The 14,112-nt window shown below is 40.8% G+C and overlaps 1 protein-coding gene across 3 annotated transcripts in view; it reads right to left on the reverse strand.

Annotated features, from left to right (window-relative positions):
• Positions 1–13,734, reverse strand: part of RAB27B (RAB27B, member RAS oncogene family) — a 109,407-nt gene extending 95,673 nt beyond the window's left edge. Inside the window, exons 1-2 of one of the 3 annotated variants that reach the window (XM_083466305.1) lie at positions 13,620–13,734; positions 5,481–5,572 (exon numbers count right to left, since the gene is read on the reverse strand). The gene's annotated coding sequence lies outside the window, so the exon portion shown is untranslated. Of the gene's footprint in view, positions 1–1,894; positions 1,914–5,480; positions 5,573–5,720; positions 5,869–13,619 lie in introns of those variants that run through there. The other 2 variants (XM_083466306.1, XM_083466307.1) reach the window with 2 other exon arrangements.
• Positions 13,735–14,112: the final 378 nt, after the last annotated feature.

Here is a 14,112-nt window from a genome sequence, read left to right on the forward strand (position 1 = left end):
AGCTGTTACTGTGAAGACGCTGGGGAGCAGGGGAGATGTGGTACTTCTTCATAATGTTTACTAAGTCCCTGTAGCGTCCAGCTGTCACTAGTAAGGATCCTGCAGGAGACACCATGTGTGCCTGCCTGGAAAGGACCCAGGGATTCCACATACTCGTCAATGAAAATAACAGTCATTTTGCTAGTAAGGGAGATAATTATGAAATTATTCCTTTTTTAAAAAATAGTTCTCCTATGCTCCTGCGAAATATCTCTGTGAACTGGGTAATGAATTCCATTTTTGAAAGTAATTTTCCAGCCATTAATGGATGGTCTGTTTATTATTTGTTTCTTCCCCAACATTTGATTCATAGCATAAATGAGAAAAGCAGGACCTTGCCCCAAGGAGCTTGCAAGCTAAGATCTGACATGGCAAAACAATAGCAGCTACCTAAGGGTTTCTGTCAGGGAGATGAGGGCAATGCTTTCTCATATCTGTTGTATAAGGTCGGTCTAGGCAGCAGCACCTCTAATTCTGATTGACAGGTCAGTTAATGCAACAAATCTCCATCTTCACAGAGCACCTGTGGGAGCCATGAACATCCCATTCAACTGACAGCAACCTTATTAAATTTAATAGGAAGGAATCTGCCTTGCTAAATTAGTGATTCCAAATAAACAGAGGCTGTCAGGGAGATTTCAGGTCTATTTATGTATTATACCCTCGGGGGTCCCTTCCAACTCTACAAGTCTATGATTTTATGCTACCTCTACCTAGTGTGATAGCACTTTTTAAAAATCCAAGGACTAATCAGGTTGTGTATGTCCTTTTAGAGATATCCCAGCAGTTCAGAATCTTTCATCCATTCATCCAGGAATTTAAGGAAAGGCTATTATTCTTATTCATGGGGTGCCTTCACTGTAGCATGTAGCAATCTAGCATTTGTTATTAGTACTACTACTGGAAGCAAACTCTGCAGCTGCTGTTATTTTTGTGTTTACAACGTTGTCCTTTTCTTCAAAGTATTTTGTGATGAGCTGTTGTTGAGGTTAAGTAAACTAAATCAGTTTAACTGAACTGGGCATCTACCACTGCAGGGCTCACACTTTCCTTTTTTTAGTTTCAATCAGTTCTGCACTTCAGTTTAGCACAATTATGTGCACAAAGATGTTACACTGGATGGAACAAACATCTGTCTGAGATTATGGCCATCAGGTGCATATCTTTTCAGCATCTGGACTCCAAACATGAGCCGCCAGCCACACTTCCATTTCAGATTTCATTAAGTAGCATGGTTAAGTAATTTCGATGGAGAAGCAGATATTTCCAGTAAGATGAAAGAGATCACTCATCTTTCCTTACAGAGTGAGAGCCAGGGTATATGAAGCAAAACTAACAAACCTCAGAGTTCCTCTACACAAGCGTTGATTACACAAATATATAATCTCCCCCAACAAATGACCCTCTCCCCAAAATACAGTTGTATCTAATGCTGGCCCAGCAATGGGACTTCCATTTCCTCTCTCTCCCCCACCCCCCACATCTGATCAAAAAGGCCCCCAACATCCCAGAGCTGATTGTGAGGGCGTCTGTGTATGTGTGGAGGGGACAGGAACTCTGTCTTGCATACAGAAGTGCATTGCATCAGCAAAGCTGGATGTCGCCCATAGACATTAGAGGGAGTGCCAGTCAGTCAATGCAGAACTATCCAAGTGAAAACAGGTGGACAACCTGTGGCCCCCTGTCTTAATTTTGTGCCTCTCCTGGCATCTTCCTCCTCATATTTCCTGGCTTTTTAAAGAGCCTCCCTTCTGTATACTTTCAGAAGAACTGGAAGGGGCAGTGTAGGGTTTTGTGTGCATGTATGTATATAGAGAACACTGAGGTCAGAAAGGAATTACTTTCAGTCGCCTACCAGAACAGTAGCTGCATTGGTTTGCTGTCGGCACACGCAAAAATCCTCTGCCTATTTCCCTTAGAGTAGCCCCATTTAATCCAGCTTACTTCTGAGTAGACATGCATGCGAGTTCTAACTTCAGGTAGCCAAGATGAAAACTGAAGCAGGGTGGTCCTTGCCATGGATTAGTTAAGCCATAGTGGCAAGAAGAAGAAGAAGAAGAAGAAGAAGAAGAAGAAGAAGAAGAAGAAGAAGAAGAAGAAGAAGAAGAAGAAAGCTTTTCTGTTCCTGGCTCAGCCCATCATTATCTCTGGCTCTGCCTCTCACCAGCAAACACCCCTGACACCTGTTGGGTGCTGTTTGATATAAAGTTCCTATCATATCAGTACACATGCTTGATGTTGCTGTTTTCCACTGAGTTTACTTGCATCCTCATTTGAATTCAGGAATACTCCATCTTACAGTTGTTTGAGGAACATTTTTTGTTTTCTGTTTTCTTCTTCTGCAATTTTAACACCATTTTCGAATAACGCATGCTCTTCTATCTGGTTTGTACAGTGTTTGGATAGTTATGTAGATTTGCAAATTGGTCAAAACAACAAAAAGAGATGGGTTTGACTCGGATAAACTTTTCAGCCACCTTGGACACTCCAGCACAGAATTTTTGGGTTATTCTGTGGGAAGAGCCGTGCTATGATCCTGCCAAGCCAGTAGCCACAAGGCCATGGCTACTGCCCCATTATATGGCTGTAGCTTTAGGCTCAACAAGAAAGATAGCCAACAGCACAAAAACTGCTGCAGCAAGGAAAACTTCCTTTTATGATAGGAACTTTAAATAAAACACAACCCAACATATGTTTATTTATTTCATGTTTATTAGCAATTAATGGGTTATGTTGGATGCAATATTTATCCTATTTAAATCAATGACAGTTCTCTTTGTTGGTTTTTAAAAAATGGATCAGAAAGGCACCCCTTTTCATTAACTATATTTATTTAGGAAAAATAAACAAAGAGAAATAGTGCCCCGTCATAAATGGTTGACCCAAAATTTAAGCAGCTGAATTGAATACAATATAGGCAACAGACCATTTATTTTTACTGTCAAGAGAAAATCAAGATTTTCTTTCGCTGCCCAACAACAGATGGGAAAATAGGAGTCGTCTACCTATCTATCATTATAAAATGATATGGGCACATTAAAGGATGGAGACATTTAAGTATATAATATACAACTTACAGCATGGGAGAAGCTATGGAACTGGGATTTGAAGTTTACAACAGGTTATACGTTGAAAGAAAACTATATGAAAATGATGTATCGTTGGTAGTTAACTCCCAGTAAACTAGCTAAAATGTACAAAGCAAGGTCAAATACATGCTGGAAATGTGAGGAAAAAGAAGGCACCTTTTATCATATGTAGTGGACATGTAAAATACTAAAAAAATTATGTGAGATGATATATAGTGAATTTTCAAAAATGTTTAAAATAACTTTTTCTTTAAAAACCCAAAACTTTTCTTTTACAAACTCTAGGTGCCAAAATTCCAATGGACCAGAAAAAACTATTTATGTGCGCAACCGCTGCTGCTCAGATGTTACTAGCTCAGAGATGGAAAGAAAATAAAGCCCCTACCAGAAAAGAATGGCAGATTAAGTTGTTGGATTATGCCAAAATGGCAAAAATGATCAGAAGAATCAGAAATCAGGAAGAGCAAAATTTTAATAAGGAGTGGGGGAAATATATAATTTAGCTTAAAAACTATTGTAAACAATTAAATTTATTAATAGGATTGGAATAAATCTTGAAGTTTAATGTTGAACTTCCACAGTCACTTATGGACTCACTGTTAAAACCATGTTTATGGAAGACAATCTTACTCAGCTACGAGTGACAGAAGAAGAAGAAGAAGAAGAAGAAGAAGAAGAAGAAGAAGAAGAAGAAGAAGGGAGATTTAATAGATTCAGATTAATACAAGATGAAGGAGCAAAACATTATACAAGGACCCACAAAGGGGATGAGGGAAGTCAGGGAGACTTTTCAGAATTCTCTTTTTATGTTGGTTGTTTGATATCTGTTCGTAAATTTCAAAATCTGAAAAAAACTAATTTTTTAAAAAAGAGATATGTTTAAGGTTTGTCAAACTATCCCTCTGCCATCAGCTCCTATTAAAACCCCAGTGGTACCTTCTAGTCTGGGTTGAACTAAACCAGGGTTGGGGAACTCATGGCTCTCCAAATGATGTGGAACTACAGCTCCCATCACCAAGGGTCAGGGATAATGGGAGCTGGAGTCTAACAGTTTCCCCACCCCAGAATTAGACAATGGCAGCTGGTCCGGGGCTGGTAAACCACAAAATGGCTGCAAAACAGCTGGGAGGAGCTGTGATGGACAGGCCAATAGCTGGGGTGATGGGCTGGGTTCTTTTTCCACCCTTCAGTTTCCTCTACCCCACCTGCTTCCTCTCAAGCCAGGGTTCTTGCTGCCTTGCAGGGGAAAGAGGCAGGGGGAAAGGTGGGCTGCAAGGAACCACAGTACACCTCTTTCCTCTTGCTGCTTCTCTGCTGAAAATGACAACATACCCCAATAGTTCAGATCCACTGATCTACCTCTGCTGCCACACATGCAGCTTGACTCCCTTTCTTGCAGAGAAAGCCACTTGTAACTGAACCACGCCTGATGCACAGAACCAAAAAGGAGCAAACTTAAGCATGTGAATAAAGATTCGCTTCTGATTTAACATGCAAATAGTACACCTCTTGTTGCAAGAGAGTGTTATTTTGAGGGAGAGTTGGGTTCAAGCAATGTTCCTTGTCTCTCAACATGCAGGCCTGTGCATGATTCTTTATGAGGATGTTTGTTGCTCCTGTGTTTTCATGTAAACTAGCCTGACATATGGTTTCATAGAACGGCAGAGTTGGAAAGGACCCCAAGGGTCATCTAGTCCCAGCCTTCTGCAATGCAGGATTGGACCCTTTCACCTCTACAGCACCACTGATAATCTAATTTTTTTAAGAACTGTCGTGGCATGGCACAAAATCGCCAGATGTTTTTCTTGGGGGTGAGGTTTGTCTCAAAATAAAAATTGGGCCCCTTTGGAATCTGGCCCACAACCCAGGCATGTCAAAGTAGTTTGAATAAAAACTATTTCATTTCACTGAGGACAATGGAACCAAACTGGAATAAATTCAAGTATTTTGGTTTCCCACACTCACTAGCTCCTTCCTGGTTTTAACACAAGTCATTCCTCTTCCAATTGATTTATCCCCTGCCCTCCTTTCAGTGGCCATGGAGAACACAACAGAAAAAATAATAATGATAATTGCAAACAGAAAATCATCTCTGACCATACATAAACAAGCAAAAAAAGCACATGACCCATACTGGACTTTGCAAGGACTTTTTTTTTAGGCATGTTTTATAACAAACATAAACATTTTATTTCATGAACTGCCCCCACAAGAGGACTGGAAGGTTTCTAGAAAAGGGGGGTGTTCTTTGTTTTGGTTTGAGGCTTGGTGTGTGGTTCTTTTTGCAAAAGATGAAGGTGCAAAAGCAGAAGTGACAAGCTATGCAGGGGAGATGATATAAAAGCTACTTACACTTTCTGGTGTGAAATAATCCCTCTGGATTCTGCCAGCTGGAAAATAATTAGCCCATTTCTTAACGGCACTGTTGCTTCTGTCTGCTCTCTCTACGGACGCAAGAAAACACAGGTATGAGAGGAGGGAGGGGAAAATGCTGCCACTGATGTTCTGCCGCTGCAGCTAAACTCTGCTAGGCTCTGATAAAGCAATTGGCAGGTTAAGGATGCTGAGGACGGCAAGCAGATAAACAGGTACCTTGGCTTTCAAGAGGCAAAGGATGCTCCTGCGGCTGCTACCCTTCGTCTTGTGTAACAGCGAGAGCCGCTCAGTCTCTGTACCGCTGACATGCTACCAGCCAGCATTTCAGAAAAGGCGTCTGGGAGGTCCTAGTGCCAGGGTCTGCAATGTCGCCTTGTTGCAACCCGACTCCTGGCATGTTTTCAGACAGCTCCAAGTTGCCACGGAGGGCAGAGAAAAAGGGATCAAGGGCTTAAGTCGGAAGAAGGCTGACAATTCAAAACCAGCCTTGCAACTCTACAATCCTATGGTTCTACGAACCAAGAGAAGCACCTTTCTTTCTTTAAAAGAACAAAACTCAATGTTTGCCCTAGTGCTGAAGAAGACAAGGGCTCCCTGTCCAAAGAAAAATGGTTTTCGAGACTCACAAAAGCTGCAGCCCCTAAGTTCACCAGCTGCAGAGTACTTTTGGCTCAGCATGCAAGGATTGTGGTGCAAATTTTCTTGGAATAATGGGGTGTTGCAGTGGACAGGCACAGAACAGAGCCTCACATTGTTTTATTCCCCCCTCCAAGGCACATCAGACCTAGGGAAACTCTGTCTCTCCAGATGTTGGAGTCCAACTTATTGCTGCAAGGCAGGGATGGGGCTCCTGCTGGAGACCTATGGTTCTTGTTTGTGTACAAATCCCATCAGCTCCAGCCAGCCTGGCCAGTGGTCAGGGGTGATGGTAGCCATAGTACACCAATATCTGAAGGCCCACAGGTTCCCATACTTGGGCTACGTAGAGACAATCTTTCTCTTTCTTTTTCAAGAAAATTGAGTGTTGGAGATGGGGAACACATACACACTCTGATCTAACAGAAGGAAACACATAATAATAAACAACACGTGCACTATGAATTTGCTAGAGCAAAGGACCAGTCCAGGAAACAGGAATAAACTTTTCTTTTCGGGTTGAGAGAATGAGAGCAGAAGCTGGATTTAGGCCTCCCTCTTGTTAGTGGCACCTAATCGAGATGACGTTTTGAGAAACAACAGTGTTTTGTTGTTGCTGCTGTTTGCAAAAAGACACGTTGAAATAGTTGGTCATAAGAATAAAAGAAAATTACTATAAATTAGTTTGGAGGTGGTATTTAACATCAGTCAGATTAAATAAAATAAACAAGGAATATTCGGTGTTATGTTGGAGGGGATGCCAGGAAACTGGGAACTATGTTCACATGTGGTGGGGGTGTAAAATATATATAATTTTTTGGTAAAGGATGTTTTAGGAGATAACAGAAATCACTGGGTTAAAGCTGACAAAAGTCCAGAAGTAGCGTTATTATCAATTTACGATGGGGCAGAAGGTTTGCAGGCTATGAAGGGCTTGTTCACAAATTTATTGACAGCTGCACGAGTTATTATAGCTAGGAAGTGAAAGGGGCAAGCAGAATATAAAATGGAAGAATGGTATAAAGAGATGTGGGATATAGCCATTAATGATAAATTAACATGTGTCATTAAGGTAAGACAGGGAATATGCAGGAAAAATGATTTTGGTGTTTGTAGAATTTGTACTGTTAAAATGGAAAGGGGGTCAAACCATCTTAAGAGATGTTGAAATTTTGGGAGGTTGGATAGTTACAATGGAATGGTCTCGGTGGTGGGGTGCACATTTTTATTCTTAGTTATTTATGATTATTACTTATTTTCCTAAAAAAATAAAACAATAATTATATCAATAATAAAGAAACAGTTTGTCATTGCTCTGGGGAAACAGGTAGTTTTGCCTTCGCCCCCTCTCTATTTTTGAAGGGCTGCATGAGTATGGATAGGCAACATTCTTAGAAATACACAACTCTGTTAAAAACAGCTCCAAAACTGCTCAAAGACATGTGTTTATTTGCATCAATACTCTCCAACAAGCATTTCTGATTGTCACACCAAAACGTACACATGTCTATTGAAGCAGCAATCAGTTTGTTCAGCTGGCTACAAAAATTGGCTAAACCTGAGGAAGAAAAGAGTTGACCAGAAGTTTGACAACAATAATAACCACAAACGTTTCAGAGACCATCTCCAAGCCTGAAAGGCTATAATCCATACATGCCCTGGCATAATAAAAGAAGGCCTCTTCTCATTTATTAAAACCACTGTTGTTTTTTGAAATCAAAAAATTGCATCCATCTTCCCTACTTCCCATTATTTTTCCAAGGTCTGCTACATATTTGTTGTTTCTCTGTGGTGTATCAGTCCCTTAAGGCTGATGTTTTGGAATAATTTCTCTTTATTGCTGCAGGCAGACAAGACCCACCCCTGCCACACACAATATTTCTACTGACTAGACTTAATGCATCCTGGCTTTTCTACGTGCTTTTAGAACTGACAGCTTGCATGATTAGTTTTACTCTTTTATTAGTGTTCAACTATTTTAAAACGAGCCTGTTGTTAGTGTGATGTTTATGAAAGTTTGTGTCAATTAACATCTATTCACACATTTTTAATAAGTAGCCTACTTCTTTTTGATACAATGGCACTTACTCCCCCTTCTTTCTTCACTTATTTATATTATTTACGAAAACAGATGTCTTTCCAATCCTATTTCTGAATCTTATACTCTTAACATGCAGCAAAAACTGCTCCATCTTTCAGCAAATGCAACATTCTGTGATATCCTAAGTGTAGGTGGGTTCCCACAAGGCAAGACACAGCAATAACAGCAAGAACCTTTATTCAACTACATCTGGGAAACAGAGACAAGGAACTGCTTATATACATTCCTGAAAGCCTGTGCCACTCCCACTCCCAACGTGATTGGCTGTCTAAACTTCCAAGCTGCGAATCACGACTCAGAGTTCAAGGGCCAATGGCAGAGGTCCAAATCCTAAAATGTTCTGTGACTGGACATCATGTATCGAATCAGAACACAGGAGCTCAGAAGCCTTAGTCCTGACTCAATCTCAGGCAAGCACAAACCACTAAATACGTAACAACCTCCCTTCTCTCTTTTGAACTAGTTCAGTTAATTTACCCATATCGGCCAAATCCATACAATTTATTAACCGCTCCCACTCTCTTGGAGCTTGTTGACACTTCCATTTTCTAACTCACCAGCTTAGCAGCTACCAACAGCAAATATCCTAATGGCTTCAGATTCTTAACCAATTCATTCTCAATGACATCAAACAGAATCAGCACTGGGGTAAGTCTCAGAGTAACCCTTATTAGATCAGAGACAGCCTGTACTATTTGCCTGCAATAATTAGTTACGATTGGACATTTCCACCATATATGGAGCAAATGTGCATTTCCTGCTGAGCATTTCCAGCATGTAAAATCTGTTCTCTTCAGAACTGCAGGCTTTAAGTGCTGCCTCAACATTCATTATATCACGCTCCCCTAATTGACAAACTTAGCAACTCAGCCAGACTTCACATCTTTTTCTATCAGTCCATCTCAGATAACATTTAGTTTTGATTTATCTTTGCTGTCCAAATTCCAGACCCTGAAAGGGGTATCACGGTTGCATGCAAGAAGCACAGGATTGTGTGTAAGCTGCACACTTCCTAACAGTTGTTTCCTGCAGCCTCGCTGTTGACTCTTTATTTGGATATATGGAAGCGCCTGCAGGAACTACTGAACTCTGGGAGTTGTAGTTTTTAGAATGAAACATCACATAGAACATATGCCTCCATTTCTCTCCCAAATCATGTTGTAAGGCTGTCTTGCTCTCTCTCGCTCTCTCTCTCTCTCTCTGTGTGTGTGTGTGTGTGTTTTCTAGATTACAGAAGGGCCTGAACTTATTAAAACTGCCCAGCTTCTGGGCAACTTAATTTAGAAAGTGCATTTTATTCTTGTGCTTGCATGCAGCTTCCTGCATTCAATGGATTTAGCTGGAGTGGGTCTGTGAGGACAGCTGAACTAAAATGACCACTGCTGCAATTTGGGCTTAGCACGAACTTTCCCCCCTCCGCATACACTCCCCCTATCTTCTTGGAAATTCAAGCTAGCAAGTAGCTGACAGAAAATGACTAGCTGTGGAATGGGTTGTAATAACTTCCACTGCAGTGTTTTAAAGCACTTTTTAATAGACCCGAGGCTCAAATTACACATAGATGTGTTTTTGCTTTTTCTTTAGGGGAATGCAGTCACAGGGAGTGGAGGAGTTGATTAAGGGAGTGGCATTGTAGCACCCTGCTTGTGGTTAACGCTTAGCTGGAATGAAATATTCAACGCAGCAACAGAGAAATTAAAATAATAATTTATTTGTCAGACAAATAAATAAGAGGCACAGTGGTATATGATTACCAAGCTCTGGCCTGGCCTCCTGCCATTATGACCAGCACTTATATTTCCTTAATCCACCCCCCTTTGTTCCTCCTGTGGCTGCCTCTGTCCCATCAGCCTGGTTGAAATTCCTATTGGCTGATTGGTATAACCAATCACAAAAATACACTCATATCCTCCTGTCCTTATATGGAACACAAAGAGCTATATATTGTTACATCTATAAATGACAAATAAGTATTAATATATCTTACATGTGTCTCAACAAGGAATCTTAATTACCAGCTCACCTCTTGCCCTCCTTGCCCTATTGCCTTCTAAAACAAATGGTTAATAATTTTAAATTTTTATCTTGAACAGATGTCAGAGACCTTGGGTTCATATTCTCATGCATCATCAATGAAATATCTCCTTTTGGAGGTCTTTAAACAAAGGCCTGACAACCATTTGTCATGAGTGCTCGATTGGCGTCTCATTTCTGGCAGGGGGCTGGGCTCAATGGCCCCTGTGGTCTCCTACAGCAATATGACTCTATGAAATAAGAATTTAACATTTCTTTCTTTCTAGATCCTTTGCATAATTACATTTAAGCCAGCATATTTCATACACAACACAGGTAGCCTCTTAAAAGAAATAAGGCCTTTGTAAAAGGAAGGAACAGTTTACAGCCTCAAAATAAAATAGGAAATAAAGAGCCTCTTCCCCTGTTCATACTCCCCCCCCCTTCTCCAGCCAGTTGCTTGTTTTCCATGTGCTCTTGACCTTTTGTCCTGTGGCTCAAGTTTAAGGCACATGGTTTTATTTTACTGTTTACTAACTCTTAATTATGTTGGGTCCGTAACCTTGCTCTTCAGCCTGTAATTCCAGCTTTTACGACTTTGAGAATTGTTTTCTGCTATCAATCAAGGGGCCCCTTGTCTAGGAAGAAAACACTGTCAGTGTTTTCTTAAGCAGCTAGCCTTCTTGCCTGGCATGAAACTTTTGAAAATCTTTAAACTCTCTCTTTAATTTAGGAACCTGATCAAGATATAAGCCAATATATGCCTTGATTAAAAATGCAGTCTATATCCAGATGCCACAGCATTAGGGGAGCAGGCGCTTAGCAATTTCCTCCCCCCCCCCAATCATTCCTCAAAATTGCCATTGGGGGTCAATTTGACTATGAAAAATCACAGGTACAAACTGATTTTTCAGTAATGGGGAGTGAGGGAGGCGACAGGGATTGCAAAATGACTCTCAAGGTTAATCGTCCCCCTCCATTAACATTATTGCTAAAATCAAAGTAGCACAATCCTTTTTTTTCTTTTTTAAGGAAGATTAGATATGAATATTTAGTTATGCTGCATTAGTCTTAGGCTAACGTCTCCCCCACCCTGCATCCCCACCCCAAAATATGAGTATTATATACAATAAATTGCTGCTGTAAACCATTCTTTTTCTCAGTCACACAGGCAAACACAACTCTCTCTAATCCAGCAATCAGAATAATATCCACTATTTGACTATTGATTCAAAACCCTAAAATGTATTTTATACAATTGACTTTTTATTTCTATTCTTTATATATCATATTGTTGTTTTATTGCTCTGGCCGATGGCTGACACAAATAAAGATTCATCCCTTCCTTCATTCATTCTCTAATATGGTGTAATAATGATAGATGTATTTTCATTTACACCGGCAGGGCTTTTTTTTTTAAAAAAAAAAAAAGGATAACACATTTTTCAAAGAAAACAAAGACTGTTTAATACTAATTTGTATAGAGATATTACTTTTCTCTAGATTATGGCTAAATGGCAATGTTAACAATATTGATTTGTCTTAATATTTAAACGAACATGCTCCCTCGCCTTTTAAATGTATTTTTGCATATTTATTATATGTTTTTGTAGCTATATATTAACGACGGGACCATGATTTTGACGATGGTGAAGACGACAGTGAGAATGATTTCGTTATTTCATTTCTGAGTCACTTCCCATGAGACAGTTTAAAGCAACAGAACATACATAAAATCAATTAAATCCAGCATAATTGGATTTGTCTTCACCCAGGCCTTTGGTTGCGTGGATGCCTTCCCTCCTCCTACACTACAGCAATGAAAATTACTTCTGAGTAGGCATGCATAGGATTGCACTGCCATGCTAATATTAATGGCTTTGCTACTAACTTTACTAATAACATTGTTCTGTCACTCGTCAAAAATAACAATAACAACAACCACACTTTCCACAGCAAATAAAAAACAAACCAATGCAAAAATCCAGGATCTTTAAGAAATCCAGAAATAAAAAGACCTGTGTTAGAAAGAACGTGAATTCCTGCTGCTGTTTGTGCCTTGTGTTTGGGCAGTAAGTGAAACACTCACACCGGTGCCCAAACACAGCTACCTTAAAATCATGATTTTTTGCACTGTTTTCCTGTCAAAAGATTGGAATCAAAATAAGTCTCATCTCCAGATTCTGGATAATATTCAACTATGTTTTTATTCATAATAGTAGACCCACTGAAATGAGTGAATGTGACTAAGTTAGGCCCGTTAATTTAAATGGGTCTTCTCTGAGTAAAACAGCTGAAAACCACCTTCTGTCTTAACTTTTTAAGTTAAGCAGCAAAGCTGCCTTTTCCTACAGCAGCACATTGGCTGCTGCAAGTCCACTCAAAAGCAGTAAAGTAACAGCACTGCACTTGTGGTGAGGTCAGGGGAGTAAAACCAAAACCATTTGCCTTTTACATAGGTCAGAGCTTTCTAGACTTTTCATGTCGGTGGCACACTTTTTAGACATTCGTCATTTCATGACACAGTGATTCAGTTTTGCATCATTTCGCCATGCAGTAATTCAGTCTTGCTAGCAAGCTGGAGGTTAAACTAACCCCTTTGGGGAGCTTTCGTGCGACACACCTACACACTGCAGCCAACACACTAATGTGTTGTGACACACAGTTTGGAAAGCTCTGATGTAGGTGGATCATCATAGTAAAAAAGGTAAAAAGGACCCCTGGATGGTTAAGTCCAGTCAAAGGTGACTATGGGGTTGCGATGCTCATCCCGCTTTCAGGCCAAGGGAGCCGGCGTTTCTCCACAGACAACTTTCTGAGTCATGTGGCGAGCATGACTAAACCGCTTCTGGCACAACAGGACACCCTGATGGAAACCAGAGTGCAAGGAAACACCATTAATTCTCACTGCAGAGGTACCTATTTATCTACTTGCGCTGGCATGCTTTCGAACTGCTAGGTTGGCAGGAGCTGGGACAGAGTAATGAGAGCTCATCCCATCGTGGGGATTCAAACCGGCAACCTTCTGATCGGTGAGCCCAAGAGGCTCAGTGGTTTAGACCACAGTGCCACCCACATGCCTTAGTAGCACAGGAATGAGGAACTTGTCACCCTCCAACTGCCATTGAACCACAACTCCCACCATCCCTGACCATCATCTATGCTGGCTGGTGCTGAGGGAAGCTGTAGTTCACCCATGTCTGTTGCGCCACAGATTCCTCATCCCTGTGTGAGAGCATTTCGTTCATGGAAAACTGAGGGAACTCTATCCCGAAAACTAGCCTGAAGTAGGTAAATAAAACCCAATAAGCAGCAACACAAAGCAAGTGTTCTTCATCAAGCCCCATCCATCACAGAAGGATCACCTCAGAATGGACATCTCCTTCTCAGCATATTCAGCCAGGTCTCTAGGCAAATCATAGGCTGCTCAACGGCCATCATGTGCGTCCAAAGTGGTTCAAAAAGCCAACTGCCCTAACCTTCTTGGAATGGAATTTATTCAAATGAGCCTGGCAGGGACTGCGCTGGCATTTATCCTTCTATCTATTGAAGTGCAGAAGGAAACATTGTGTTCCGCAAAGCACCCAACCCTCCCCTCATTGCCCTGGGTTTATAGACAAGGGTCATGATCTTAACATGCCAACTCAACCTGCTGAAAAATGCCTCCACATTAGCGAAACATTACAGTGATGTGCAGCATTTAAATCACTAAAGGTATTTGTGTTATTAGTAAAGTTAGTTGTTGTTGTTTAGTCATTTAGTCATGTCCGACTCTTCGTGACCCCATGGACCAGAGCACACCAGGCACTCCTGTCTTCCACTGCCTCCCGCAGTTTGGCCAAACTCATGCTGGTAGCT

Source organism: Podarcis liolepis (assembly GCF_965112155.1).
Source record: "Podarcis liolepis genome assembly, chromosome: 11".
Taxonomy (NCBI): Eukaryota; Metazoa; Chordata; class Lepidosauria; order Squamata; family Lacertidae; genus Podarcis; species Podarcis liolepis.